At 36.7% G+C, this 25,976-nt stretch overlaps 1 long non-coding RNA gene across 1 annotated transcript in view; it reads right to left on the bottom strand.

The window, feature by feature from the left end:
• Positions 1 to 25,420, bottom strand: part of LOC108449778 — a 101,212-nt gene extending 75,792 nt beyond the window's left edge. Inside the window, exon 1 of the long non-coding RNA XR_001866069.1 lies at positions 24,686 to 25,420. This is a non-coding gene — a long non-coding RNA (uncharacterized LOC108449778). The remainder of the gene's footprint in view (positions 1 to 24,685) is intronic.
• Between the last annotated feature and the right edge of the window lie 556 nt (positions 25,421 to 25,976).

Genomic DNA, 25,976 nt, shown 5'->3' with positions numbered 1-25,976 from the left:
AGAGAAATATATATATGTTCTGTTGAACAGTAAAAAAAATTCCATTTTCTAATTTTGTGGTATGGAAATAGCTATTGTAAGTCCCAGTAGAATTACCTTGTCATATGTTTTCCAATTAATAAAAGCCAGGAAGCACTTGTAAAAAGTTGAGCACTTCCTGCAATCTGCAAACTGTTATTCAATCCAAGTTTATACATTCCAGTATATTGCTGTTTGATACCTGAACAGATCTGCTCTCCTGCTCAGCAGTACAAGTAGCTGGGAGGTGTCCAGGAAGTTCTGGAGGTGGGCAGGAGTCTGGGAAATGTCAGTGAGAGTTTTAGCAGGTTGGAATAGTTCAGTGGAAGTCAGGGTAAAAAAAAGAGCTGGGAAAGCTTGAGGAAGACTCTGGGTAATAAGATAGGGATAAAGGACAGCACAATTTCAGAATGTCTCCAGGATGGGTAAGAACAGAAATTATTGCATTAGAATTTCAGAAAGAGGTGGGCTTTGTAAGGAGTCTCAGAGAATGCTACACACATTACTCAGTGTTCAGCATCACTCACCTGTGCCTAAGCCTGTCCCTAGGTAATACACGAGTAAATGTAACTAGGTAATACATTAGTATGAGCAATAATGCAGAAAATTAATGTTGGTGTAAATTTCCAAATTGGTTTTCCTAACATATTTGTTGTTCATACTGGAAGTGAACATCATCTGGCAAGTGAGCATAGAAACTCCTAGATTTTATAACTGAGGCTAAGGAAAATGAAGCTGTATGCGAAAATGAAGACAATGAAGTAATGAAAAATATCTTTGTTTATAAAAGCCAACTCTCTTGCTAGCAACCAAAACAAGAGTTAGTACAACTCAGCAGGCATTCATAGTTACTTTAGGTTCCTCTCTTAAGTTACTGGCTTGATCCAAAAGACAGGTTGTAATAATAGGAAAGGAGTGGAACAGATTGCCTAGATATTAGCAATATTGGTTTCAGGCCTACTGTATTGTGTTATTTTTCTGGGAATTCACTGTCAACAGAGAGTGATGAAGAAATAATGATAAATAATTTTTGTTACTCTCTTGGGTTACCTGGAGATGTATTTAGATTTTCATAGCAGAACTGGAAAGAAACAAACCAGCAGAGTTCATCAATCAATATAGTCCCCACTAATGTCACTGATTATTAAAGTTGTCCAAGAAACTGGCTTGAGACCACCTAGAAGTGACAAAAAATTTGACTTGCTAAAAACACTGTTGATATTCTAATGATAATAGAGTCTTCCTCAATTTAGTGGATTTTTGTTCCCTCTTTGCTTCATTGGCATCTATATTTTAAATCCCATTATGTATTATTGTATCTCAAGTATTATACCTATGTTTTAAAACAGCTAAAAATAAATTATACTTTTATCTAAAAGAGAAAACCAAAGAACAACTGACTGACATTCACTACTAAGTCTTGCAATCCAGCCCACATGAGCTGTTATTACTTTTATTAGCAGCAATGTTCCTGCTCACGTTGAAAGCTGTTGTCCTTCAAACAGATTAAAGCACTCCTGCTGCACAGTCCAGATCCTGGGCTTTTTTTGGTCGGTTGATCTCATTTGTTTGCTTGATTTTTTTTTCTGCTTTACAGGGTGTCTGGGCTCTGAAGCTTCCCTGGGCCCAGAAAGAAGGTATTACTGTTTCTCCCAGCAGACTTGCTCGTGTGCCTTCACAGAGCAAGGACTCCACAGCCCTCATTGAGTGCCTCCTCACTGGAACATGCCCTTTTTCATACAGTCCACATTGACAGCAGTTTGCACTTAGAATTTATTAAACAAGGGCATTAGGCAGCTATATAGCATACTTTGTTTAAGCTTCTGAAACAAATTTAATTTCCTATCAATTTACATTTTAAAAAAACCCTTGTGGTAACCCACGCGTCCTTTCACTACCTTGCTAAGAGGCAATTTGGGGGCAAAAAAAGCATAAAAAACCCAGATGAGTGATTTGTGGTGGTCAGGATGGCACCACGCATATGGCATCTCCCCAAAATTCTGTCTCTCTTCTGTCTCCCCCTCTCTCTCTCTGCGCCTCCCTCCTGACTCCCCACACACCCCACACACACCCCAATGTGTTATTCCTTAAGTCTCCATCTGTCAGTGGAGGAACTTCTGCAGAGTTACATCACATAACATTCTCATCTTTTTCTGATTATAAGGCTTTATGATTGATATTTGTAGGAACAAATAACAGCCTTGTCAGTTCATAGTAGATTTAGATACTGAAGCACTTCGTAATATCTCTGTCGTAATATCAATTAGAAACTCCTAACAGAGTTCCTGAACTGTAACAGGTTCCTTCAAGCTGAAGAATGGAACCACTATTCATCTCTGAGCTGAGGGAGAGACAAAGAGAGGGCACAGCCTTTCTAACACCCACAGCCAGAAATAAAGCAAAAATTTTGCAACAGACTAAATCTGAAGGAATGGACCTGGGCCCCATCACTGTTGGCACAATGGCTGTCCTCAGGTTTGGTAACTGCACAATTTCTTCTCATGGGACTCAAAACACTCTCTTCTTTATTCAAAACACTGTCCTTTATTCAGAATGGTATTTTCTTGACAAAGATATCTGGCAAAGGACAGAGTGTTTTGTATTTTTATTTTCTATTAAATCTAGCTAAACTAGAAACAGCCTGGCTGTCCTTTAGCTTCTGATCTGTTTTCTTAGGAGTTAAAGCCTAGATTTATGATTTCTTCTCATTAAAATTGCCCTCTGGTTTTTATCAGCTATATCTAGAGCTATGTATCAAGGACTGAAAAGTTTTACAGTTTTATGGGGGGTTGGGAAAACTGGGATTTCTTCTTTGTTTCAAGTTACTCCACAACCTAGGGAGGCAAATATAAATGGTACTTCACATATTTCTTCATTTAATACTTGTATTCTTCTCTAAGATGATGCTGCCTGCCCTTACAGTTAATTTCAAAACCACATTTAATTACAGCTTCCATCATTCCAGCTGATGCTGTGTTATTTCTGTCAGTGTCCTGCTAGAAATAAAATTGAGTGTTAAAGCAGCAACACAAAGAAACCTAGCAAGTATATTACTCTCAGAAAAACAAAGAGGAATCAGAATCCTGCATTACAAGGTTATTGGATATAGAGAACTCCAGTGAGCTTACTTTCTCTGTTCTTCTTCCAGCAACAAATTTTTAAATGCAAATGAGAGATTTGTAGTACATTTCTCTCAGTTGGGTCATAGTGAATATTGGTTCAGGGGAAACCTCTGGGAATTGTTGTATCAGTTCTGTCCCTTACCAGATGACATACCAATACAAATTTGGTCAGAATTGAACAGATAGCAAAATCAATCAGTCCTGTCTCTTGGAGGAGTTGCCTTCTCTCCTGGTACTCAGACTGCTTCTTACTGACAGTGCCTACAGCAAGAAGTGAAGTTGGAAGTTCAGGATTGAAGACAACCCCAAATAAAAATTCCTCTTCCATTACCTTTTTCCTCACTCTCTACCTTCTCAGTGCACCTGCATCAGAAGTAATATAGCCTTGTTTAAGTATTGTACCTGCAGGAAGCAGGGTCTTGGTGGAACTGGGGCAGTCTGTTACAGTGGAAGGCCCAGTATTCCTCTATGTCCACAAGTTCCTCCTGATCCCTTTGTGTCTGACAAAGGGTTCTCCACATGACTGGCTCTGGTATTTCTTGGTTCTTTCAGATTCTAGGCTGATGGGATGAGAAACCACATTTTGGGAGCGTCTGCACATCAAGTCTCTGGAAAGAAGGTGATTGGTCTCGATAGTTCTCAAGGTCCTGTATATGTTCATATGCTGTATTTTTGGCCATAGCTATCGACTCTAATCTTAAGACCAAAGCTGAGTGAAGCAATCAGAAAAGCAAGGGCTACAAAAGTGGTGGGACCACCAGAGTGGGAAAAACTGAGGGAGAGGAGATGTGTCAATTGAAGACTGTCCCTAAGCATTCTCTTTACCTAGAGGGGCATGAAAGCAACATGCCTATGGGTATTAAAATTGTGATTTATCACTCAGGATCTGGCAACTCAAATTAATCTCACTTCATTACAAGCTCATTTGGGGTCAAATTGTTGACAGTGATCATCACAGTTAAAAAATAACCTCTGCTATTTGGATAGTTCTTAATTCAGGACAACTGTGGCTGATGGTGCTTTCCTCACAGAGAAATTCTGCTTTTTGTCATCCAAAAGCATTTCTGGTTCCACTTGGTCCTTTTAACTTGCTATTCTGTGACCTTGACATTATAGCAGAGGTGACTAGGGGGCTCCAGGAAGCATAATGCAAACAATGACTGAAAAAGTTCAGCTTCCAAGATTTTCCAAGGCTAAAAGCACACTCCCAATTAAAAAAAAAAAAAAAAAACAAAAAAAAAACAGTACTACAAATCTAAGATGAAGATGAAAAAAGAAAAGAAGTAGCTAACACAAAATGGAGAGAGAGAAGAACGTGTTGTTAGATCATACATTCTAGACATCTGTTATCTGTTTTAAGATTCCTGGCTCCTGGAAGTCCTTTTCATGCCTCTTCCCTCAATTTCACTCCTTTTGACTCTTCTACTAGAGATACTTCTTATTCTAGTTTTCCTCAGTACTTCCAGCAGATGAATACTGGTCTCAGAGATCACTCAACAATCTTCCTCACACAAGCATCGGTGTACTCCACTCTCACAGATATTATTGTAGATGGGCTCCCTTTTGACTTCTGACTGTTCATTGTTGCCTTCAATAACTAATAACTTCAAAAGACACTATTTTACTTAGAACACAAAATTACACGTGTTCCAAAAAATTACTTTCCATCCAGATATTCCTGCCCACATTGAAAAATATCTATAGTTCCCAGCTGGGATGAGAAAAATACTTGGAGGAATGCAACTTATGATTTTGATGTGTCAGACTTCAGCTCAAAATAAGCAGAAATATCTTTTTGCCAACATCATGAATCCAAGTATTCCAATGTGAGAAACTGGAAGGATTGTTGGCTCAAAACATTTCAGGTGTGAGGGCAGGGGCCAGTCAGGCCTTGCTCTGGTGAGGCAATGAACCATCCCATACACTGCCCCAGCCCAGGAGTGCATCCCAGCCCCGCCAACCACTGGCACACTGGAGGCGATGCTCCATACCCCACCTCTGAAGCCTTTCATCCAGCTCCTAAGTGGTCACCAGACCAGAAATCCCACCCGGGCAAAGGACCCAAAAAGCCAAAGGGTATTTAACCTGAGACATGAGGCAAGCATGTGTCTTGACCTTATTTCCTCTTGGAATTTCTATCAGCTGAACACTACTGGAACCAGGAGTGGTAGTTATGTTTGTTCTTTTCTATGTCTCTTCTGTCTTTCTCTCTTTCTCCTTCTAATTCCCTCGTCTCAGGATTTTGCATAATTTAAAATCAGACAGTCTTAGAGTTTGCTAAGCTGAATGGGATAAGTTAATGTTCTGAGAAGTGTCTTATGTTGACTGAATGTTGCTCTAACCATTTGCGAAAGTTCTTTGATTTTCTAAAATTGCCAGTAATTTTTGTTGTTGTTGTTTGGACCTCTTTAGGATATCTTGCTGGTATTTCTCCCATGCATCTCACTCAGAGTACGTGAAAAAACATAAGCCCTTTTAAGAGTCTCATCAAGCGAGGGTTTTGGGGCCTTACATCCAGCTGTTTGTTAGTGGGACAGAGAACAGCCAGAATCAAACAAACGGAAGGCTATTCTATATGCATGCCCTAGTGAAGATGTAGGACAAAGTACTCAGAACAGAAGTGGTGCTTTGTAGTAACAGATCACAGAAATTGTCATGGAGCTAGGAAAACTCATATATACTCAAACCATGAAACAGGAAATTAATCTAAGCCATCTATAACAGCGTGACACCCTAAAAAGAGATTTATTAGAGTACTTGGGTAGAGCTTTCCTCTGTCATCCTTCATAAGCTCCAAGATGGAATTTATAGACAAAGAAATTAATTTTGTGCTAATACCTAACCACCACATAAATTTAATTTTCACCGATCACAGAATTTCATAGTCTTTAAAGCCACCTAAAGAAAAGGTTTAAGATGTATCCCATCACCTATAATTTTGGCTGTAAGTATGGATATAACCTTGTTAATTATATAAATATATATCTTCGGGTTGAAGTTAATAGGAACCAAGTCACATTGTAAATTGTTTGGTTTCTTTTGAATGAAAATAACAATACATAAAATCCATCATAGGAAACACAAAAATCAACGTGCAGATCTGACAAAATCTGGCTTAAAATATGGAAATTTTAAAATGTTAGGTTGCTTCAATAGTCATAAAATAATCATTGATTTATGTCCTATATAGATCCAAACTAAGAAAAACATTTGCTGTTTGGAGTTCAGTCATGTAGTATTTGATTACTAAGATAATATTAATTTAAGTGAATAAATTCAACTGGTCTCAAAAAACTACTTCCATAAGCAAGAAGTAATTCTCCCAAGTCTAAATGCTGTGAGAACAAATATTTGTTAATTACACAACAGAAAAGACAAGGAAGTATATTGTTGTTGCAAGCTTGAAGGCCAAAGGGTCTTTTCCACAGTAACATTGCAAAATTAGGTTCATCTCTTATGAACTTTCTTGTAAAAGGAAACTAGAGGTCATTACTTGACTCAGCAAAGAGGAGTCCCATGCTGCAGTCAGCAGTCATCTAAAATGGTCTTGTTGCTTTTAAAGTTCATATGCTATTTCAAATTATTGTTTTTTAAGAATGTCAGTATTTTCAACTATGTAGAAAGATAATATTGAATTATTATTACAATTCTCTAGAATAAAAGTCTGTTTAGGACTGAAACAAATATTTTCTTATTAGCCTACCCATATTTCTAATGATTTGACTTAAGAGAAAGACTGAAGGCTAGTGGTTCCATTATTTAATGCCTGAAGTTGTAGCAATTGGCAAAAATATCAGGACTAACTCTTGGTGGTTTTGGGGGGTTGTATGGGTTTGGGGTTTTTTTCAGTCACAAATAAAAAAATGCACCAAAAAAAGGGAGTCAAAACAACAATAAAAAAATTGCTATAATTTTGCATTGCAGTGGTCCTTAAAACCACTAGAATTTTCTATGAAGCACCAAAAGAAATTGTTAGGAAATCATCAGCCAAGCTGTAACACATCCAGTTAATCTTTAAAGAAATCCACCTAAAGTTGTAGCAGCCAAAGCAAACTATGGCAATAAAACTTAAAGCACGAATTCGCAGCAGTATCACAACAGAAACTGACACAGCTTCTGAAGATGAGGCACAGACCACACTAGATTTTCATAGTAGGAGGAAATAATGATTTGCTGAAAGAAACAGCCTCTGTGATGTCAGTTGTGAATGCCTACTTATATTAAGATGGAGACAGATGTTTCTCTGAAACTGGCCTCCAGGGACAATAGTTTTCTGCCTTATTGGGTGAGAACCCTCACAGATGGGTATTTCATCTCTGAAAAGTGCATTTTTTCTGAACATTCACAAAAGTAACTAGAGGTTTTTCAGATACTCTAAAGACACATGAGCTGGCAATGAATCACTGTGCTCCCGCCAGAGTGATGTAATGCACACATGAACAGGAAATTTTTACTATTAAGTTCTCTATGGAACTATTAACAGAGAGAGTAAGAAAGGATTTATCAATGTAAAAATAATATTGTAGCAAAGTTATTGACAGTTTCCAGGGAAGAGAAAGGACTTGGCTGTCTCTGGTAGGAGTCCAGCAGCTCTGAGTACAATTCCTCTGAAGTGGCTGGATTCGTCTGGGGACAATGTTTACATGTGAAACAGACTTGTTTTCTGAAGGCAGGAGGAAGATTCTCACTGTCAAGTTATAGTAGCACCTAGAACTTTGGGGTGCAAGTAATCTTACCATGTGCAGCCATCTATATGTCAGATGACTTCTAAAATTCACTATTTTACCTCCTTCTGCATTCACTAGCAAGAGAGAACTACTTGACAACACAGGTTCCCATTACCACTGCTGTAAGGTGGGTAGAATCGGTTCCTAAAAAAACTCTCTTTCTTTTTAACAATAGGGGAAGCCTAAAACATAGCTTTCAGCACATTCCAGAAGTCAAAAATTGGATACATTCAAGCCCATTTTTGGCAAATATACATAGAATCATAGAATCACAGAATCATTTGAGTTGAAAAACACTTTCTGGGATCATTGAGTGTAACCATTAACCTAGTGCTGTCAAGTGCACCACTTAAACCATGTCCCTAATATAACATAGAACACTGACCCAGTTTGAGAACAGAGAAACCTGGGGATTAAGGAATGTAGTATTTTACCATATCAATGTCAGAAAATATTCTTCACATCTATGCAAGCATTGAAACAGAAAAGCCAACATTGCAAATTCTTCATCTTAAATGAGGAAATTCCTTTAATTTCAGTTCAGATTTCCTGCTTAGCTGCTTGAAAACCTCTCAAGCTCTCCTACAGCACATCCTTCCAGGGCAGACCAGACTCTAATCACCCACAGATTAAATTATAGTTCCAGGCAAAACCTCAGTGGATACACTTTTTATCTCATTTCATCTTCCATATATTTGCCCCGCTAGAAACATAGCAAGTAAGACCTCTGTTTTTATTTAATAAATCATTGCAGCTCTCCTACTGAAGGAAAAGCAATGAAATGTCTTTTTGTATCCCTGACAGATGAAGCACCTAGGTGCAAAACATTTTTAACCTGAATGTTCAAATGTGGAGTTATTCATACAGAGCTTTTTTAATGATTAACAGAATATGTTGTATCATTTCAAGAAATTACCACATTGTTTATTTTGGATGGGAGTTTTTCTCACACTGAGTTAAAATCATGTTGGTTTATTCAAGGTCTGGTATTGTTTAGCTACTTTCACTTCCAAGTTAATTAACTAGAACAAAACGAAACACACCCGAACCATTGAAAAATTTCCAATAAGACATTGGTCAAATTTTTATACTGAAAAAAGGATTTGATGGGAAAAAAAAGGGGCTCAAAATCTATGAACTAGAGATGCAGGAAACAAGCAATAAATAAAAATGCCCATCCATATCAAATTATGATCTAGCTGATACTAAATGATATCTTCTTAATAATAACAATGGTAATACTTCCACATAATTCATAAACATAGAAAGGTAACAGAAGGTAAATTTCACTGCCCCTACTTCTGCCCATTTAAATGTTATACTCTTAGCTTAATTTGGCAGTTAGGTTCCCTCTAGGGTTGGTGGAAAAAAAGAAGGTACAAGAGAGCTACTGTAGCTGATCTAAGAAAAGTAGATAGGGTATGGCTATGGGGGAACTTCATTTTACTGACTGTACAATGAGCCTTGAGAAATGGCTTAGATTAGGCAGATACATTTAAATGCAGAAGATGTATCTTAGCAAAAAAATGTTATTGCATGATTTATTAAGGAATCCTCTCCACTACTGAATTTGAGGGTCTGGACTGCTTAGAAATGTGAGAGAAATGAAGATTAAAAATTCTCTATCTAATATATAAATATTCGTATCTAATATGAAATGCATTGGCACTAGATTTCATCCAAGGATGAATCTAATTTATTTGTGTCTGCCTTTCAGATTTTATATCCCTTTTCAGCCTTCAAAAGAATATATTTTTATTTCACTTGGTTGCATATGAGAAACCTGTTGTCAGATAATTTTATGATGCCAGATAAAAATTAATCTAAATGAGCTTTTATAACAATCAAATTATGCACATTTTAGACATATTTTTTCTTAAAAGATAAAGAACTACCTAAACTGTTTAATACAACAAGGACTTTAAAAAGCTAAACATCTTTTGTTGTACGGCGGAAATAAGAAAAAAAATTTATCTGTCTCAATAAAAAACAAAGCCAGGGAAATTTCATTGGACTGATTTTATCTCTTATGGGAGATATTCTATGAACTTAATTCAGGAAAAACACTTTTATATTCCAAGAAGTTCGAAAAACTTGCACAGTCCAGTACATAAGGAGCATGAGATGCAAATATGAGTGCTCAGTGGTCTGTTTGAGAAAGCAAATTCCACCACACTTCAAGGCACACTCTGAGCCAACTCCTACACTTTGAGCTGACTTCTACACACAGTTTTAAATCCAACCATCTTACATGTAATACTCCTCAGCAAGTTTTATTTAAACAAAAAAGACTAAACCTTGACCCTCCATTTGTCTAAGATAGCTATAATCCTTGTAAGTGTTAGAGCTGGGATAAAGAACTGTGGTTTCAGAGATATCATACAATGCATTGTCAGGAAAAGGCGTGGATAGCTTGCATACGAAATTTCCTGAAAACTATGTTTACAAGGAATTTGCTTTGTTATAAAGTGTTTAAAGCCTTTCCACCACTTACTAAACGTTATTATTTTACGAATATACATCTCCCAATATTTTTACCTCCTACAGAAAAATATAGTATTTGGTTTTCCCTCAAGTATTTCTGTTCTAGATAGAAGTTAAGCTGGTATGAAAATTTCCATGGCCTTTCATAGGTGGGAAAACACAATCTATTAATTATTATAGCATCTGCTTTAATACTGACCTCTGTAACAGGAAATAGAGCACAAATGACCCAATAAAGCTGGTGATAAAAAATATAAATAACATCTTGCCTTCTTGCTATTGTGTTGGCTTTTCTGCTTTTCTGAATGTCCTGTATCACAATATAACTCACTAAGTCATGCTGCAGAGAGACATGGGAGAAAACCTGTGTGATTTTGGGCAAGTTGCTGGAAAAAGAAGCTGCTAAGTTGCATCTGAAAATTAGTTTTAGAAAACTACTTCATTAGTTTATTCTTATAAGCAAATAGTACACAAATATTAAATATTATCTAGAAATAAAATCGGTACATATAACTATGTATTTGACTCATTAAAAATACCTATTAGATTTGTAAGCCTGATTACGTGTTGTATTCCAATAATAAAAGTACTTTGAATTCAAATTGTGTATCTATTTTAAAAAATCATACTATGATCATACTGTTAAAGTTACCATAGATACTCTCTTGTGTTACTTGACTTCACAGTGTTTTACTCCCTATCTCAAAAAAAGATCAACAGAAACAAAATCATGTATTATTCTTCAATTAATAACTGTCATTTAAAAATTGCATCATAGAAATCTTTTTAGATATAATCAAGTATTCAAAGTATCTGATTTTTTTCAATATGGCATGTCTAAGCAGGAGGTATATGTCTCTTGAAAACAGTAGAATTTATCCTTGTTTTCTACAACGGTGGCTAGAAAGTTACACCACCTTTTTTTCATAAGTCTACCAAATAGTTTGGTAACCTTGAACTGTTGTGTCGTCAGTTGGCAAAGAATACCATTACATTTAGATTCTGTCTTTTAACTGGGTTTCCTATAAAGGGAACAAATTTTTCCCCTTTCAATATCTAACTGGAAGTCAATTTTAGACCAAAAAAAATTTTAATTGTATTTTTAATTAGAAATTAAGTGAATGATTTGTAATCTGAAAAAAAAATACTGTGAATAAGAAAAAAATAAAGTAAAAGAAAAGAAAAATGGCTATTTTTCTGTGAGTTTGCCTCAGAAAGAAAGCTCATTACCTACTATGGCTTCTTTTTCCCCCTTCACCCACATCTCTTATCAAAAACCTTTCCCCATGCTGTTGCTATGCTGAACTTCTAAGTATGATAATTAGCTGTCTGGTATTATGTATGCAGCCTGACTGAGGCTCTAACATCATCCCACATGGGAACTGGTGGAAAAGATGAATATCTAATTTAACACGATTTGACCACACTTCCCAGACTTGAGAGACCATAGTCTGTCCCCTGCTTCTCCCTCAAATGGAATCATCTGAAACTGACTGCTAGGTTCAAAGATTACTTGGGACAATGGCACATATGCAATAGAACTGATAAGCTGACAGCATAATTGCACAATCTTCAACTCCAGAAGGGTGATTAAAATCAGCAAATTAAAAGCTGAATAGGGAATATGTTTGTTATCTTTTGAAAACACCATTTCCTTGACCAAACGGGGTCACCACAGTTACTCAAAATTATTCTCTAGCATTTTAGCAGGGCCCTTGCAAGGACAAAAGAATAGAATGGAAAAATATCTCCTTTAAGGGATATAACAAAAGATTAGGCACTGTGACTGTGAATTCTCCGTGTGTCATGTGTTCCAGTCTATCAATATAGAAAATAAACATGTGAGAGAAGTTGAAAGGAAAATCTATTTAGTGGATTTCCAGTGCCTTTTCCACATCATGACACCCTTTATTCCTCTTAATTATTCGTCCATTTTCTTTTTCTCTTTCTGAGACAGGAGAGCTCACTTAAAAACAACATTTGACCAATACCCATGCAATCCAAACAATGAACTGATACTATCAGTCATCACAAAGATATGTGAAAAGTGTGGGGTTTGTAGTCTGTCTTAGAGAAAGCGGAGGTTTTTCTCCCTTCCTAATTATGCTGACAAATCTTCCTTTGTCATCAATAGATGCAGAAGAGATTGGTGACTACTACAGACACACATTGAGCACATTTATCTCTCTGAAAACGCCCACTGACATTCTTTGAATAAATCAGGTCAAAAGTGGTTTTCTTTTTTCATGATTCTTTGAACAAGGAAATCTCCACTTTTTATTTTCCTATGGGCCATGATGCAATGTAAAGGTGTTCTCCCTACCAATGAATCCGTAATTAGCAGTTACATCAATCATGTAGGTGGAAAATTGGAAAAACAGTCTTTGCAGTCCTAGCTACCTTCTGTATAATGTGCATGTTCCCTTCAGAATATGTGTCAACATTCTGTACCTAATGAAGCTATCATTAAATTAGTCACAGATTTTTCTAAATTAATGATTTAATTTCCAGGACGGATCCAACTCTTTAGTTCATACATCTATGGTGTAGACATCTACCTCTCAGTTATCCACCGGAATGCCTTATAGACAATAGAGAAGAAAAGGCTGTTTCAGGACAAGAGTTATCTAATCTTTTCCAGACCTCTTATCATATGATACCTTTTGCACACTGGAAAAGCTTGATTCTCTTCAGTGGTTATTAGAAAAGCTTAAACTAACCAGCTCAGGAAATATCACCAATTATTTCAATAAATTTTACCACCAAGACTTAGTACAGCTGGAGGTAAAGACAGCCAGCACTGAGTCCGTTGTGAAATACAAGTAGCATCTTTCCATGTAAAGTGCATACTTTGCAGCTGGCATTCCCTTCTTCAGGAAAAATGGTCACAGTTTTCTGCTTGTAAAACCATTTTAACTGTCATTCCCAAGAAAAATTTGTCATTCAAACAAACCAATAAAACAAAAAATAAATAGAATTCTAGTTCACAGGTACTAAGAAAAATCTTTTCTGTTGGTTGCTATGACTCTGTAAAGGCTCAGATTCCAATTTTTAGGAACTCATTTTGTGAGGTCAAGACAGGAAAAAAAAGTTATAGAGTGTCTGTTCTATGCATCTCTGCTACCCTATGTCCTCAGCTGCTTTAATAAGACTCATTTACATGTGGAATTCTGATAAACATTAACAAAGCTTAAGTTAATGTTTACAGATATAGTAGGTGTTTTTTGGTTTGGCTTGGGATTTTTTAATATACTGGAGAGTGGATAGAAAATAGTTTGTTAACAGGAAACTAGCTTGAGTTTATAATTGACAGATTCATGTTGTTACTATTTATAGTTTAACCCTTTACCTCCTGCTATGCAAGGGTACACTACTTTCTCCTTTTCTTCACAATATCCCTCATCTTCTAAAGATTTTGCAAAACTTATCCTTTAAGCTCCTCTCATTTTCCCTCTTGAAATTCCCAAGACCTACTCAAATCCAGTCAACTTGCACTTGTAAGCCAAAACAGAGTGTCAGCATTTTATCTGTAAATAGATATATGTATATATATATATATATATATATATATATATATGTAAAATCTGGTTTTGCATCACACCTCCCAAACTTCATCAAAATACATCCATGGCTGAACTCAGTTTTTAATAGCATGAAAAATGCTGAGCCAGCTTAAGGGCTGGTTGCAATATTTTCTTGTAAGGAGCCGCATTTCATTAATGACATACTATGCTTCGTTATACCTTTAAGCACATATTCACTCTCATAAACTGGCTGATGCTTGTCTAATGAAATCTATTAAAAAGTTGAAAAAATAGACCTAAGTTATGCCTAACCACTGCCCACTTACACAAAAGTTATTGGCAATGTTCAAAGCAAGGAAAATCCTTGTTTTACTGTAAATGGGTATGAGTTCTAATGCCGTTCCTTTTCTTTGTTTTTCTAACTTCTCTCTCAACCTTACTGACTTGAAGACCCATATGAAGGTTCTAAACACGTTAGAAAAAAGCAATAATTGATAGCTTAGGTAGATCTAAGACAACAGAATTAAAATTTATTTCTTAAACTGGTGAAATGCTATTTTGTCTAGTACTATATAAATGTATATTTTTATCTGACCTAAAGAGAATACTTTCCTTTCTACAGGTTGGACTAAACAACCATAACAACCATAACAACCATAATAATTCCCTTGGCCTTAAGGCCTCTTCACTCTAAAGTAAATTTATGGCCATACCACTAGAAATTCCTTCACTAAGACAGGTCATCTTATATAATTTGCGGGCCTAAAGATTTGGAGAAAGTCAGTAAAATGTGCCCTGAAACACATGCAGTAACTTACCTTTTTTGTAATATAAAATCTCGGAACTGAGGACAACATGATATGCAAAGTATTAAATCAAACTGATTGATTTAATAGCTTAGGTTATTTTAAAATTATAATTTTTTTTTATTTTGAATTGATTAAAGAAAGCACAAAACTGAGCAGTTATCTGAATTTTAAAGTTTCTTTTCCCCTCCAAAATAGTTCAAAGAATACTAAAATAATGTAAAACAATTATTTTAATATAATTTATCAAGAAGGGTTAAATAAAATTATAAGAAGCCATTTTTATTTTTTAAGACTTTCATCACAATGCTTTCATCATTATCTGTCTTACATCAGTAAACTGATTACTCTAATTTTATTTCTACAAAATGTATGAATTTACTATCAATCTGATTCACAAAAAAATCCCTTGCAAATTTGTCAATCAAGTGCTCTGCACAGCCAAATTTTGGAAAAGACAATAAAAATAATCAAGCTAAGAGTATTCTTGACAAACATTCATGGATTTATTGGTTTACAAAATACCACGTGCTGATATCATGTGCAAAATTCCAAATAGTAAATTGGGTTTCACTATCTTGGATGCTCACACTTTGTAGAAAACCTTACTATGTACCTACACTGCTACATAATTTCCTGCATAAATTCATTTTGCATTGTACATATGACTAAAAACAGTAAAAAGTTTGATCTCAAAGTTTATTTCTCTTGTAGCTTGAGTGGCTGTTTTGAACAGCAGAAATCCTGTGACTTTTCAAAGCCCACTTCTCCCCAGCCTTGCTATTTCCCATGTGAAATACTCAATTCTGATTCAGCATTGCAATCACTACTGGAAATCTTTTTGCCATTGTTGCAGCCGAGATGGCTTTCTTACCTTAAATTAGATATTATGACTACAGGACACTTATGAGTGCGGTCTAAACTTCCCTATTTCTATACTTCTTCCTTTATCTTGCTAGTTAGAAAGATCTTCATGCTGCTCTATATACTAGCTGGCTACATGACCCAAACACATTAATAGAGCTAGTTGAAATGTAAGTATAAAAACTAGCTAGAAAATAATTCCAAAAGTTTCTACATGAGTTATTGGAATGGCTATTAATTGAACTCATATAATCTACATATGTTCCTTTTCCAGGTTAAGTACAGATGGCCCATCCACCCTGGTCAAAATCTGTAAAATTTTGTTCCAGACTGATGGTAAGTGACATATCATGATACAAGTCCGTTGTTGTTCCTGTGTACTATCCAGGCCTGATGTTAGCTGCCCTGCACTAACCACATCCGCTGAAAATTCATTTTTAATTAAGATGATACAACAGTAAATACTTTACTCGCAAACATATGTACAACATCTACAGAAGCAAGGATCTTCCTGAAGGCCTGGGCTGTCTTCTCTTGCTTTGATCTAGAGAGACCCAGGGCCCTCAAAGTTCATAATTTCTATGGTACCTCTTCCCCCACGTTCCAAGGGGAAAGCCCATAAATACAATGCCTACTATATTTGTTAGTTCCTGAATTAGTTTGTGAAGATGTTGGTATTTCTTCACTTTTTCCATCAAGGCCTCTTCTAAAGATGTGTCAGAATACTCGTGTCACACAGTCACAGCCACCACGAATGCTTGGTTCTCCTTCACAAAAATTATGTCTGGTTGTTGTCAGCTCTTATATGGGGTTCCTGAAACACTGTCCAATCTGCCTTTTTAGTTTCCTTTGATAACATTTCACAGATGTAATCATGCCTTTTAATTCCTGCATCCCGTATGATTGAGCAGTTCCCAATGATATGGAAGCATGTTTCATTCTCAGCCTGGAAGCGCCTGAAGGATTTGATGTACATTTCTTATCTACCTCTTGCCAGGAACTCTCTTGTGGGGTAAATGTTGACAGTGGAATCTTCTCAGATGAATGTGAAGTACAGTTTCTTCATGTTCCAGTTTGCTACCCAGTTCTTATTCTCTCCAAAGCAAAAGAAACACTTCAGGGAAACCAGCTCATATCGTCACACCACTGCAGGCCTCTCTTTCCTAACTGGCACTGCATCTAGAAACCTGCATGCATCCACGTACACCAGCATTCATGTCATTCAGGTAATTATAAACCTGGAAACTAGTATTGAAATCTTTAGCTCCTTGCCAGACCATGAATCCAGGGGCCTAGGAAACACATTTGATAAGGTGCTCTGAATCTACAAAATACTGTTCCTGGAGGTTTGCGATTACTGTCCCCAAATCAGCTTATAAAATGGGCTAGAAATGTCAGATAGACAAGCTGGTGAGATACCAACTTTGGACCATTCCTGAAAAAAAACAACATCTGGAGAATACTTCAAATTCTCAGCAAAGACCTTCCAAAATATTATTTGGGAAAAAAAAAATCTATTTTTTTCAAGCAGCTTTAAAGCAGTGATAATGACTTAGCTGAGTACTGAGGAAAGAAATTACTAGAATAAATATCTTTTTGATATCTGAGATATGTATTCCTCCCTGGCCGAGCAAAATACTTATAGAAAAGGCTGTAAGAAAAGACTGTTCAGAGAAGACTAAAAAGCAGATGAAATAGGACTGAGAACAAACATGGTCAGTGATACGACCATTCATTTTATTTGAACAAGAGCACTCAAAGAGCACTCTTGAAAGCAAACAAATATGGTTCTTCCAGCCAAACTCAACTCTCTTCTGGTGACACAAGACCTTCCATTAGAGCCTGGAAAACTTCTGAAGCAGTTCAAGATGTCAGGCAGATAAATGTATGTTAGGTGCACAGGTATTTGATAATGGTGCCACACTGAATTAATCAAGACACTACAATTCATGAGTTCTGGACAAGGTCAAAAAGGCTAGTTTGGCTGCAGAGTTTGGGGAAAATATTGTCCTGAATTGCTCCACAGGGAGTTATTTGGATTGCTGAGCTAACTTTAAAGCCTCCGCAAAATGTGCTGACCCGAACCAAGGTCTTGGCTCTGAGCCCAGCCCTATTGTAGAAATAAGATTTCCATAGACAGTAAACAAAAAATTAATCCAAGCATAACACTCACATCCAGTGCCTCATCAATAAGCACACTATTAATAAAATTAACTCTGTCTCTGGCATATATGTTGGTTATTTTAATAACCCCCAGCATGGTCACTGGATACTTGGACAGTGATATACTGTAACAAACCAACTTTGATGAAGGTAACACAATTTCTTTAGAGAGAAAACAGTTACATCAACTGCAGAAATACATTGAATTGTTTGTGCTTATTACACTGATTAATATCTTGAAGAAAAATTGTTTCCTTAGATGCTATGAAATAAGGTTTTTTTGTTGTTTTTTTGTTTGTTTGTTTGTTTGTTTTTAGCAACTTCTGTCTGTGTACAAATCCACCCCCAGGTCACTCTGAAACTGCCACTATTAAAGTTGCATCATCTGAATAAATGCTACTCCGCAGTAGAACCCACAGTAAAACACTGCACATCCATCTTTGGGATTCCTGGTTTGTACAGCGTTAGACATGAATTCTGAAAACTTCTCTGTAACAAACAACTTGCCTCTTGAATTTTGAGTTCATTCTGGTCCCTAGAACCAGAATTTCCTATGAGCTGAGGAGGAAACATCTGCATCTTTATTTTTTCAAATTATACTTTTACAACATATAGAAAGTCTTTAGATATGTAAATATTTAGGCATATTTAGACATGCCAAATGGCATAGCAATGACACATGTATCACTTCTTCTGATTTCTAACTCAGTAGCTGAGCAGCTGAAAAGGAGAATAATACAGCATGAGCAACTTTTTTGTTTTTCACAGAGAATAAATTTTCAAACTAACAAAATCTACTAATCATTAACTCCTTATATCACAGCAGAACTTCCTCTTTCATTATGCCTGTATAATTTAAACAATTTCTGTGAATTGCTAAAGTTATATTTGTTACACTCAAGGATCATTTTGCAGAATCATTTTTACAGATTTTTACATTTTCTTCGTTGGGGTTTTTAATCTGCAAATATTGCCACCATTTGATTAAAATACTGTAAGAAATCTCTTTTTAAATTATAAAATAAACCCAAAGCTATGCTTGCCCCATGATCTAGAATCCACTGATGCTGTAAAGTAATTCCTAATTTTAACTGCACATTTAAATTCAGAATTTTGATCTAAAAATTCTGTTTTCACCTCTTCTCTGAACTTAGAGTTACTCTGTTTTGGTGTTGGTCTAGTCATGAGATTCTCCAGACATTTAGCATTTTGCTTTTTGCATGGCTAGAGCTGTGCTTCCAAAGCATTTTGGTGTCTGGATCAAACCTCCAGAACAGACACTCCTCAGTTTCACTAAAGAGCCTGATCCTGTAGATGCACTCAGAGTATGCTTAGCACTAATTGATCCACAGTGATTTACACTGCAAGGAAAATGTCCTTTTGAGTCCTTTGACAAGAAGGCTAAGCTATCATTCTGGTGATGAGTCCTGGTCTCTGGTTCCCTCTTCTAGGACAACACACATCCGATATGATGCTCAGGGCATTCCCATCTAAGTGAATTAACCTAGAACAGCTGGGTGTATCCAGGTCACCAGAACAATTCAGTCACATTAAAGACTCTCCTCCTGGCTACCTGAAGGCTTACAGCGTATGGTGATGAAGCAGGCAGAGTAGTCCTCGTATGGATCATCTTGGGAGCCTTACCTTTCGTCACTCCTTATCATGCGTTCCTGGAAGCACCTTTTTCATACACAATCATATTCATGCCTATCATATCTAAAAGGGCTGATATGCAAAAGTACAATGTCATGGAATATCCGCATAGTACTCATCTGACAGGGCTTATACACAAGTGTTCAGTCGTGTGACAGACGTGTTAATATATTGGTCACTCGAGGAGAGCATATCTCATGATATCAAGAGCTGCATTACTCTCCCTGCATGGGGAAGAAAGGTGCATTGCAGCAGTATCCAGAGTCACAGTTCTGCAGATTGCTTTTGGCCTGAAGAAATCTTAGCTCTCCAGTACACACTATTAGTTTCAACAGAACATTACAGTTAGGCAAAAGTCTTCTAGTTTTGACATGACTCTGGAAAATTGGAGATGCTTTTTAAAAAGGCTTTCAATGTGAAAAAGAATAGCAATTTATAATTCTGTCTTTGAAGCTGAGTGCATTATTAATCTTCTAACAAAATTATGGATATTACCTTCTCTGTCAGCTGTCCCCTATCAATACGATCCACATTCAGAAAGATCCAGACTTCCAGACCACAAAAACCATTTATATAGACAGGTAGATGGAGCAGTGGGATCTGAATTACAGGTCTCTGTAGGTAAAACTTATTGTAGCATCCCTGAAACAGTTACCACAATCTACAGGAGTTCAAATCCCAGCAGGAGCCTGGTTTACAACTCCCACTAAAAAAGTAGGAATGTGTTCCTCATTGTAGAAAGACCGTTGCAAACTTTCAATTTGGCTGAAAATCACATAGTTAAAAAATATGAGGTAATTATTGCAAAAGCTGAAGTTTTCCACTATCAGGATCTTTTTCTTTCTTGTGTGTGTGCTGTTTTGCCGGGGGGGAATTTTTTGTTCAGTTTTAGCGTGGGTTTTGTGTGTTTCTTTGTGCTAGGCTTTCTTCTGAGTTTTTAGTGGGTTTGTTTTGTTGGTTTTTCAGGGGTTTTGTTTGGTTGGTTGAATTGTGCTGTTTTGTTTTGTTTTGTTTTGTTTAATGTAGGCCATAAAACATAGGCTGTCATCATGACCAGGTTTGTGTTGCTTCAAAAAAAGCAAGTTTTTTTTCTCCTTGATTAAGAAGATTAAAGGAAAGCTTTGACAGTGATCTATATTTAAACATTGCTTTTGCATTAACAGCAATACAATCAACATGGAGGAAGAATGTGTGCATCAAGGAAAAAGGAGAGAGACAATGTTTTTATTTATTAGGAAAGGAAAAAAAAACCAGAATAAAAAGAGTTTTCACAGGGTTATTACAATCAAAGCTACCTTTTTTCTGTAACCAAACAGTAATAAGTAATTATATTATGCAGACCAGCTGTGAAGGTAATGAATGCAGTGCAATGCAATACAATGTAAGATTCTGCACACTATGTAATTATTTTGAGAAATTAGTGTCATCAATTAGCCTCCCTTCACAGCATGTTCTCAGTAACTTATTCTTTTATACAGCTTCATAATTGAAATCTATCTGGACAATAAATAATATTGGTTACACAACACACCACAAGCAGCATGTTAAAAAACAAAAGAAAAGAAAAATAAAAAAAAAAAGACAGAAGAAGCAGTAATAAAAAGAAATGTGTGTGGACTGAAGAAAGCCCAAGGTATTATCGAGAATAATTAACCTTCTACACCTAAATTCTAGCCTCATTGCAAATCTTCTTTGTATAATGCAGTGGAGCTAATGCACTGGTGGACCAACATTACCTGAGTTGCAATTTCTAGGTCCTTGATTTTGTATAATACAATATTAATTTATTTTTTTCATCTCCCCACACTTGAAGTCACCAGTTTCATTCCCGTCAGACTCAATGCCATAGCTACAGTGACTTCAGTGCCACAGAAACAGTGTTCCAGCACATAAAAAGTTGTTACACTCAGGCCAGAGAAATCAGTACTTCTTTCATGTTCAATAGATTGTGTTCTGTAGTGTATAGTTTGAAGAAGTATATATATACATGTTAAAGTTTGGTATATACTACAGAGCTCAAAGATAATTTACAAATAGGTACATAGATAAGTTAATAAACAAGCAAAAAGTCTCCCTCTTGCAGGAAAAAAACCACTTAATCGGGACTAAATTTGTAAGAAACTGACTCAAAGGAAATAGAAATAGTATAAGGAATTATGAAAAGCATAAGCATATAATCTGCAAGAATCTTAAAATCTGTTTTAATATAAAAATCTTTCTATATGAGTATAAAGAAACAATCAAAAATTAAAGAGATTGGTGGAAGATGTTTAGCAGTAAATGATTCTGTACAAACTCATCTCTTTCTGGTCTTCCGGTACTTTTGTGGTACACCTAATTTTGGTCTCTAAAAATTTGGAATGAATATTTAAAAACTTGCACCTAGAGGAAATGCATAAAGAAAAGCAGCATGGCTGAGGAAGTGAGACACTTGATATCTGTTAAGGATGAAAATCAGAAATCTTATTTCAGTAAAAACATGGGCTGTATGTTCACAATTACACTATGATATTTGAAAAAAAAAAAAAAAAAAAAAAAAAAAACAAGAAGAAATAAATGATATTGTATAGATTTAACACAGAAAACAAAGGGCATTTTCCATAACATTTCCTACCAACATTAATTAAACTAACACAATCTGCAAAACAAAACTTTTATGAAGATGCTATTGTATAGCAAAAAGGATTTTTGGCGCATTTGTACCACTGGTTAATACAGATGGAGCAGAAACATGGGCATTCTCCAAGAATATCAAGTATCAGTTAAAAGCTGAGCTGTAAAACATGAAAAGATTTATGCATAGAGTACTTCTGGAACCATACCAAATCCTGCAAGGTCTTAGTTCTGGTACTTGAAGAAGAAGCCCTCGAGTATTTCAGACATAATAAAAATAAGACTACAGACCCACAAGTTGTGCCAAGTGAATTCTAGTATGGTCTAGAATCAGATAGGAAAAAATGGAGACTATGAAAATGAACAACAAAATCATCGAGGTGAAAGACATGTAGGAGACTGTGAATAAGCAAGTGTAAGAAAGAAACATAAATGTAAATTACTACTAATCTACAGTGCAATGTAAACTATCCAAGATTATAATAAGCGCTGTCAATGATAAATATTCACTTAGAAGGTATATGAACACATTCTGTAGTATTTTCCATGCAGGGTATAATGCAGTGTAATAACAACAGTGAACACTGCAGAAACATGTTACATCTCTCTTACAATATTGATGCTGTCATACTATTCCTTTAATGGAAGAAAGTTAGACATGCTTCTGGCTATTTGAAGTCAGTCTTGCATTATGCATTGCTCTCTTGTATTACAGATCAGAGATCCTTTTTACATAACAAACAAAATAAATTGAAATTCCCCATATCCTCTTTAGGAGTGGGAGAAAAACATCCATGAAAAATGAGTTCTATGTAAATTATAGTCACACTTCTTAGAAGACTGCCTGCTTTTGAAACTATTTGAAAAACTTTGGTTCCTGTTTCTTCAACCCTGACCTTTGGGACAGAATGTGTTTCCACTGGTTGGGGGTTTTTTTGCAGGAATAACACCCCCTAGAAGGGAGAATTGTGTCTCTCTGATAATTTTAATTGTTGTTGTCTTTTCAAAGTCTAGTTTTTCAAAGTCTTTAAACTAATCTTTAATCACAAATACTTCTGTCATATTCCATGGAACTGCTAGTGTACTTATTCTATATCATGCATTCTAAAACAAGTTGCTGAAACTGAGTTGGGAGGCACAGCTCAAAATGACAAATCATGTTTAATTTATAGCACTAGGAAAAAATCCTTCCTCTGCATTCTGTGACACCTTAGAAAGACATAAAATATGCAAGCCAACTATATTCTTTAAACTAATTTGACCTTTTTCTTTTATTTGTCATTATGGATAATGGTTTTGATATACTATTACAATCCACTGAAACTAATAATATTTGTTTTTCTCACATTAAAATAACCTAGTATCTTAACTACTTCTGGGCCTGAGTGAGCATCATCTAGAGATTCCTGCTTAAAATAGATATACTCCTTACTACTAATGTATGAAACTTTAAACTCCAAGAACAGAATTTAGCAACATTAATCACTTGAATTAATGCAAATAAAACAACATGAACTGTGAAAAAGAGGGTTTATGGTTTTTTCCAGTTTGACATCCCAAAACAGATAGCTGTCTGTAAGTCTATAGTGTATTTTACTTTCTTTGTGTTCAAATAAATAAGAAATGCTAGCTCAGTCCAGCAATTCATCTTTTCTAATATTTTCCTTTTGATATTGCCTGATGCAAGACACATAGGACACCATCACAAAAAGAAATTAATAAATCATAATATAAAGAAAAATTTGGTAAAAATTAGGAATAACTCTTCATCAGAAATGTTTCTTTTTATTCTCAAGAAGTGCTACTCTCCAACATGATGTTCAACCCCCACATGTATACCAAGTGCTACCTAAATTTCAAATAGGTTTGAATTTATTTTACTCCAAGAGTCCTTCATTCCCCTGCTTCTTCCTCTGATGCAATACATTTAATCACAAAAAAACCCCTTCACTATGATTTGAAAGCAAGTTCAACTCCTTCATGTGCCTTTAGTTGAAGTATAGTGACACAGGGAATACAAAGATTAGGTTGTTTGGTCTGGTTGTTTGGTTTTTTTGGTTTTTTTGAAGAAAATACAGCAGTCCATCTGTATTAGGTAGGTGGAATACATTACTAAAAAGGGTAAAAAAAAACCCCCAGCTTTGTGACCCAGAGGGTGCTGACTTTTGTGAATTACCACCCAGCACCCAGACTTTTAAGTCTGTAATAAACTACGACATCAACTCTGTGTGCAATTGGCCCTAGCACACTGGGTTACGAACCCTGTTTCGGAATAACGGTAGCAGTAACACAACTGACTGGCAAAAATGAAATGACAGCTTTTTCCATAATCTCAGCCTTCTTTTAGTTTGGATGCCATTTTCTATTCCTTTAATTTTATGCATAAAACCTTTGAGTGGAAAAAATGTGTCTTGTCTTTTAAATTGGCACCAATGAAGCTAAAATTTTCATTCAGCAAAAGTTACACATGTGCTTAATTTCATCAGCTTTGAGTAGTCCTACTGAGGACCTTTGCCCTTAAAACCAGCTTTAAAATTGTGCAGTTTTCTAAAATTTCCACAGATCTACAAGTAAAGGTGCACCCTAAATGGTCTCATGAAATTAAGACAGAAGTTTGAAGATGCAATAAGCTATCATAGCACTTATTAAAAGCTGCAGTTTATTAGTCTCAAAGGAACTTGCCAAAATTCCACTAACTTCCACTTACTCACCAAATCCTTTGCTCCAAGTCAAGGAAACTATAGAGGATTTTTCTAGAAGCACCAAAATTTCCAAATCCTTATGGATTTGGTTTTCCTTTTTCTTGCTTGAGGGACTATGGGTTCCCTTTTAAAAAAAATAATAAAATTATTTTTCACCAGGTCCAGTGTGGGAACTCATACACTGCTGAAGGGGTGCCACTCCACTTGACATCACTAAGTCCTGCAAAACTGCTCTTTTCCTGAGTGTGCAACAAACCCTAAAAATCCCCGCTCACAGGCCTGAATCTGGCTGATTATTACCCTTGCTATTTATTTAGTTATTTACTAGTGAAGTCTCTTTGGGGGCAGGGAGAGTGGGAAGGGATGCCACAGTTCGATAGATGAGGGCAAAGGCAGCTGTCTGGTATTTCCTCTACGCAGCAAAGCACTGGAAGACTCAAAGACTCGAGAAAATCGCCCACTGTCTGAAGAGTTACTGCGTCTCCAGAGCCGAGAATGGGGAGGGGGTGGCTGGCTTCCTCTTGCGGGCAAGAGACCGGCCGTAGAGTGCGTTTTTAAGGGGTGATGTCAGAGAAATTAAAACTGAACAGTCAAACACTCCCCCCTACTTCAAGGACGTGTTTCTCCTGTTGGTAAGGCGAGAGAGGTGGCTGTTTAGCACACCCAGCTCACTCTTGCCCTACTGGGACAGGGGCTGGCCGGCGGGAGACACTTATTAATTATGAACGGGGAGATGTCCCTTTAAGGTCTGCTGTGCTCTCTGAGAACTGCAGCCGGAGTGTTTAGTGGGGGAGATTTGGCTTTATTTGTACATCCTAACGCTGGGCTAATTCAACGGGGAGGTTTCCAAGGCTCTGAGATCTTTAGGGGGGTGAGTCGGGGGAAAACTGTGTGCGGTGGGAGGAAGCTAAATGCTCCTTAATGCGAAGAAGCAACGTAAAGACTGGATAACAAACAGGAAATGCCTAACTCGGCTGAGAGGCGGACGGGCGGTGCAGAGCGCTGAGCTCCACCGGCAGCGCAGCTCTGCCGGGCGCGCCGGCGGCAGGACCTGTCCTGTTTCTGCCTTGCTTTGAAGACTCAGGTCCCTAAAGCAGCCCTGCTCCCGGCGGGAAGCGGGTGAAGCTGGTAGGGTCTGGCACCCAAGGCACGGCGTCCTCCCGCCCCGATCCCTGCCTCGGGAGTGCCCTTCCAGGTGCTGCCCTCCAGCCGCAGCCCGTGAGGGACCTCCTCGGTTTGCTTCTCTCTGGGAACTTTAATCCCTAAACCAATCTTAGAATCTGGGGGGCCAAGGGGTGGT

Source organism: Corvus brachyrhynchos, unplaced genomic scaffold (genome assembly GCF_000691975.1).
Source record: "Corvus brachyrhynchos isolate BGI_N302 unplaced genomic scaffold, ASM69197v1 scaffold324, whole genome shotgun sequence".
Lineage (NCBI taxonomy): Eukaryota > Metazoa > Chordata > Aves > Passeriformes > Corvidae > Corvus > Corvus brachyrhynchos.
Note: the sequence above shows the minus strand (reverse complement) of the source record. Positions and strands in the feature narration are given on the sequence as shown.